Below are 6,595 nucleotides of genomic sequence, written 5' to 3' on the forward strand. Positions count from 1 at the left end.
GTTGATGATAGAAGTAGTGGTGATGATGATGATGATAATGATGATAGAAGTAGTGGTGATGATGATAATGATAATAATAATGATGTTGATGATGATGATGATGATAATGATGATGATAATGATGATGATGATGGTGATGATGATAATGATGATGATGATGATGGTGATGATGATGATGATGATGATGATGAGATGATGATGATGATGATGATGATGGACTAAAGCATTAAAAACAGCCTTCCATTCCGTAGCACTTCTTCGTGACTAGCACCATATTCTTGTGTTAGTTTTACTAGGCACAGATTTTTTTTTTTTTAAATATGCAAAGTAAGAAGGAACCCAAGGCCTAGTTCCCGTAGCTCGGTGGCTGAAGACAATACGGTGACTCTACATCAGTGGTTCTTAACCTGGGGTACCTGTACCCCCAAGGGGTACGAAACCTTAAACCTGGGGGTACGAGACATGATAGCCAGTGTAATGGTACTGTACCATGAGAAAGCAAAACATATGTTTTCCTAATTTTCCTGTTACTATATTTGTCTCAGTTACTTTTTTAAAGTTGGTGCTGGAAACAATTTTCTTCCGTTTTCTATGGTTTCATATACGTTTTCTTGATATCTCGTACGGTTCGTGTTAGCGTTGGTCCTGGCTCTGATCCTTGGCTTCAGTTCAGTCACTTGTGTTCTGGGTTCGCACTGAGAGTGAGAGGAGCCAACGAGTATAGCTCACGTAAGTTTGAAACGTGTTGCACGTGCACTATGCTGTGTGTAGTTGAGTCGATGTGAACAGTGTGAATTGGGTCTGCATTTTGTTTGTGCTCGAGTGGTTGATAGTATTGAGGTGAATTACTGGTGCGTGTGGCATTTGTGATTTGTGAAATATTATTTTTTTGTGTTATCATTTTATTTGTCACAATATAATGTTTTTTTAGTGTGGTATAACTGTAATATTGTCAAAAATAGATGTATTGATAAAAAATATATATTATTGAAGGTACTGTTATGTGCATGAGGAGGAATATGGTGGGCTGTGTATTGTGGTGAATATTCCTCCTCATGCACATAACAGTACCTTCAATATTATATATCTTTTATCAATACATCTATTCTTGACAATATTACAGTTATACCACACTAAAAAACATTATATGTTATATCGGTTATTACATCCAGGCCTGCATCTTTCCAGGTATCGGTGTGATGAAGATATAGTAACTATGTCCAAGAAACGTAAGTGGAAAGACGACTACATTCGTTATGGTTTTACCTGTACGACTGAGGCAGATGGAACTCAACGACCACAGTGCATACTCTGCAGCACAGTATTTGCAAATGCAAATCTCAAACCATCAAGACTCAATGAGCACTTCAACAATCGGCATGGAGGCACAGATGCTGGACATGACTTAAACAGCTTGAAGATCAAGCGGGAGCGATTTGATCGAAGTGGTACCCTATCAAAGCTAGGTTTTGTGCCAGTTGAGAAACCTTTGTTGCAAGCATCTTATGAAGTTGCCCTTTTGTGTGCAAAGAAGAAAAAAGCTCACACTATTGCAGAGGAGCTTGTCAAACCTTGTGCATTAGAAATGGCAAAAATAGTGATAGGGACAGAAGCTGAAAAGAAGCTTAAACAGATACCTCTGTCAAATGACATTATCCATTCAAGGATTAATGATATGAGTCGAGATATCTTGCAGCAGGTGATAACAGACCTGAAAGCTAGTCCTGTCAAAGTGAGTATTCAGCTGGATGAGTCGACTGACGTTAGTTTTTGCAGTCAGTTGATGGCATTTGTTCGGTAGGCTATGTGAAGGAGAAAGAAGTGGTAGAAGAATTCTTATTTTGCAAACCTCTGAAAACTACTCCAAAAGCAATTGATGTGTTCAGTCTTGTGAAAGAGTTCTTCTTGGAACATGGAATGACTCTCAACATGTGTGGTTCAATTTGCACTGATGGAGCCCCTGTCATGCTTGGAAATAAATCAGGCTTTGCTACCCTGGTGAAAAAAAGAGGTTCCGCATGTAACTGTCACTCACTGTGTGTTGCATCGTCATGCACTTGCTACAAAGACACTGCCAGAAAAATTGAAGACTGTTTTATCAGTTGTTGTGCGTGCTGTAAATTTCATCAGAGGACGGGCAGTGAATCACCGTCTTTTTGCATCTTTTTGTGACGAAATTGGAGCTGAGCACAGTGTTCTTCTTTACCACACAGAAGTGAGATGGCTTTCCCGTGGTAGGGTACTTACACGTGTCTTTGAACTTCATGAAGAAATTATGCAGTTTCTTAGAAATCAAGGCAGTGAAATTGCTGACCATTTTGAAAAGAGGGAGTTCATTTTGTCTCTGGCATATTTGGCAGATATATTCACGCACCTCAATGAACTGAATGTCTCTATGCAAGGAACAGCGATGAATATGATAACTGCCAGAGAAAAGTTATCTGCCCTCACCAAGAAGCCTCCACTGTGGATAAAGCGCATTGAAAGTGGAAACTTTGCAAACTTCCCTTCTCTTGATGAGGCTGCTATTGCTGAAGAGCTGCCCATCGTGAATGAGGTAAAGAACATTTGCAAGAACTGATTCAGTCCTTCCAAGGGTATTTTCACATTGAAGAAGGTTCTGTGGCACAAAGATGGATACGGGATCCATTTCTCTTCAACCTTGATTCCATGGATGATAATGTTATGATGAAAGATGATCTTGTGGAGTTGCAGACCAATGACAGAATCCGAATGGAGTTTGAAAAAATGCAACTGGATATGTTTTGGTGTGCACAACTCCAAACATTCCCACAGTTAGCAGGGAGAGCTCTGGAGGTCCTCGTGCCATTTGCAACTACATACTTATGCGAGGTAGGTTTTTCAACGCTCCTACACATCAAGACAAAAGCCAGAAACCGAATGGATGCAAGTGATGATATGCGTCTGGCACTTTCAAAGAAAGAACCTCGTTTGAACATCATCATTAATGAGAAACAACAACAAAAGAGCCACTGAAAAAGTGTTGTTGAGCACTATGTAGTGTAACTCATAATTACTGTTATAATGTGCATTCATTGCATCCTACTAATTAACACTTCATATGAAATAAAAAAGTACCTTTGTTCAGTAATTGAAAAATCTATTAATTTCTCAGCAAGGTTTGTATCACTAATCCTTTTCATATGTTTGTATTGTATTTATATTGGATGGGGGTACGAGAAAATTTTCTGAGATATCAAGGGGTACGGGCACTGAAAAAGGTTAAGAACCACTGGTCTACATCATTTGCACAGCACTTCCTCGTGACTAGCATCATATTATAATGTTAATCTCTTGTTACAGCTCAATATTGAAAGCTGGGTTGAAGGACTTCCCCCCCCCCTCTCTCTCTCCCCCTCTCTCTCTCTCTCTCTCTCTCTCTCTCTCTCTCTCTCTCTCTCTCTCTCTCTCTCTCTCTCTCTCCCTCCCTCCATCTGCATCACCCTTGTAGGTCACTGGTGTTCTGTCGGTCACCACCAGTTCATTCTCTCTCTCTCCCTCCCTCCATCTGCATCACCCTTGTAGGTCACTGGTGTTCTGTCGTTCACCACCAGTTCATTCTCTCTCCCTCCCTCCCTCCATCCATCTGCATTACCCTTGTAGGTCACTGGTGTTCTGTCGTTCACCACCAGTTCATTCTCTCTCTCTCTCCCTCCCTGCATCTGCATTACCCTTGTAGGTCACTGGTGTTCTGTCGTTCACCACCAGTTCATTCTCTCTCTCTCTCTCTCCCTCCCTCCCTCCATCTGCATTACCCTTGTAGGTCACTGGTGTTCTGTCGTTCACCACCAGTTCATTCTCTCTCTCTCTCCCTCCCTCCCTCCATCTGCATCACCCTTGTAGGTCACTGGTGTTCTGTCGTTCACCACCAGTTCATTCTCTCTCCCTCCCTCCCTCCCTCCATCTGCATCACCCTTGTAGGTCACTGGTGTTCTGTCGTTCACCACCAGTTCATTCGTTCGTCTTATAACACGACAAAACATGTGCAAAATCGGTAAAAGATTCAGGAAGTTTTGGCGCAGGATTCGTGGGAGGCGCGGCGCCCCCGCGGATGACGGCGCCGAGCCTCCTGACGCGGATGGGCTGCAGCAGGGCCACGCGCAGGGGGCTACGGGGGTTATCGGGGGCGTGGAGGAGGAGCAGGAGCGAGACCACTCTCAGGAGGGCGTCGGGGATCTGGAGGAGGAGCAGGAGCGAGACCACTCTCAGGAGGGCGTCGGGGATCTGGAGGAGGGGCAGGGGCGAGAACAGACTCAGGAGGGCGTCGAGGATCTGGAGGAGGTGCAGGAGCGGGACCACGCCTAGGAGGCTCTTGAGGATCTGGAGGAGGTGCAGGAAGAAGGAACGAAGCCTCCCTGCCCCAACCCGGACCCTCTGTGGGAGCTGCGGAAGGGCCTAGTAACACAGAGAGTGGAATTGGCGCGGCTTCGGCTTGAGCTGGCTGACGAGAAGGCTGAGAACGATCGGCTGCGGCGGCAGGTACGGGAGCAAGAGGTGCTGACGCGGGACCTTGAGGCCTCCCAGGTCCTGGTGAGGCAGTTGCAACGTGAGGTGGAGGAAGGGAATAGCATGATGGAACAGTTCACGAGGGACCTGGGACGGCTCAAGGAACAGATGCAGGTACAGGAGGGTGTGGCCAGGGAAGAAAGGGGACGGGACGAGAGGGAAGGTGACGGGGCTGACGGCGCCACGCCCTCACCCCCTGCTGAGGAAGACCCAGCCCAGCAGGAAAGCCCCGCACAGTCCCAAGCCCTGAAGAAGAGGAAACGGAAAAGAAAGAAGAAGAAAAATACAGCTCCTGACGCGAGACCCTCACCTGAACCGGAACCCGCCACACGTACCTCAACAGAACCAAAACCCCCCACCCCACCACAGTGAACCCCACCACAGCCAAAACCCCCCACCCCACCACAGTGAACCCCACCACAGCCAAAACCCCCCACCCAAGCACACCCAACCCCACCACAGCCAAAACCCACCACCCCACCACAGTGAACCCCACCACAGCCAAAACCCCCCACCCAAGCACACCCAACCCCACCACAGCCAAAACCCCCCCACCCCACCACAGTGAACCCCACCACAGCCAAAAACCCCCACCCAAGCACACCCAACCCCACCACAGCCAAAACCCCCCACCCCACCACAGTGAACCCCACCACAGTCAAAACCCCCCACCCCACCACAGCCAACCCCACAACAGTCAAAACCCCCCACCCCACCACAGCCATCCCCACCACAGTCAAAAACCCCCACCCCACCACAGCCATCCCCACCACAGTGAACCCCACCACAGTCAAAAAACCCACCCCACCACAGTGAACCCCACCAGAGTCAAAAACCCCCACCCCACCACAGTCAACCCCACCACAATCAAAACCCCCCACCCCACCACAGCCAACCTCACCACATTCAAAACCCCCCACCACAACATCGGCCAAGAACCCCACCACAACATCGGCAAGGAACCCCACCACAACATCGGCAAGGAACCCCACCACAACATCGGCAAGGAACCCCACCACAACATCGGCAAGGAACCCCACCACAACATCGGCAAGGAACCCCACCACAACATCGGCAAGGAACCCCACCACAACATCGGCAAGGAACCCTACCACAACATCGGCAAGGAACCCCACCACAACATCGGCAAAGAACCCCACCACAACATCGGCAAGGAACCCCACCACAACATCGGCAAGGAACCCCACCACAACATCGGCAAGGAACCCTACCACAACATCGGCAAGGAACCCCACCACAACATCGGCAAGGAACCCCACCACAACATCGGCAAGGAACCCCACCACAACATCGGCAAGGAACCCCACCACAACATCGGCAAGGAACCCTACCACAACATCGGCAAGGAACCCCACCACAACATCGGCAAGGAACCCCACCACAACATCGGCAAGGAACCCTACCACAACATCGGCAAGGAACCCTACCACAACATCGGCAAGAAACCCTACCACAACATCGGCAAGGAACCCCACCACAACATCGGCAAGGAACCCCACCACAACATCGGCAAGGAACCCCACCACAACATCGGCAAGGAACCCCACCACAACATCGGCAAGGAACCCTACCACAACATCGGCAAGGAACCCCACCACAACATCGGCAAGGAACCCCACCACAACATCGGCAAGGAACCCCACCCCACCCCACGCCACCCACCACGCCACCCACCACGCCACCAGCCCCGCCTCCACCCCTCAAAAGACGCACTGCGCGGGCAGTGGGTGTGATCTGTGACTCCCGTAGGCCCTGAGGGCGGGGCAGGACAAAATGCTTTGGTGAAAGTTTGCGTGAAGGTATGTGTGTGTGTGTGTGAATGTGTGAGTGTATGTATGTGAGTGTGCATGTGTGTGTGTATGTGTGTCTGTGTGTGTGTGTGTGTGTGCGTGTGCGTGTGAGTGTGTGCATGTGAGTGTGTGTGCGTGTGTATGTGTGGCTGTGTTCCCGAAAATATGACACACTCATTGGAACTGTCCTCCATGGAAGTACACCCAGTGAGGTGTACCTCCATGGTAGTACACCCAGTGAGGTGTACCTCCATGGT

At 48.7% G+C, this 6,595-nt stretch overlaps 1 pseudogene; it reads left to right on the forward strand.

Moving 5' to 3' along the window:
* The first annotated feature begins 1,216 nt into the window (after positions 1 to 1,216).
* Positions 1,217 to 2,997, forward strand: LOC145394781 (protein FAM200C-like; annotated as a pseudogene).
* The last annotated feature ends 3,598 nt before the right edge of the window (positions 2,998 to 6,595 follow it).

This window comes from Coenobita brevimanus, chromosome 28 (genome assembly GCF_032717465.1).
Source record: "Coenobita brevimanus isolate Jiangsu-jjx chromosome 28, ASM3271746v2, whole genome shotgun sequence".
NCBI classification, from domain to species: Eukaryota; Metazoa; Arthropoda; class Malacostraca; order Decapoda; family Coenobitidae; genus Coenobita; species Coenobita brevimanus.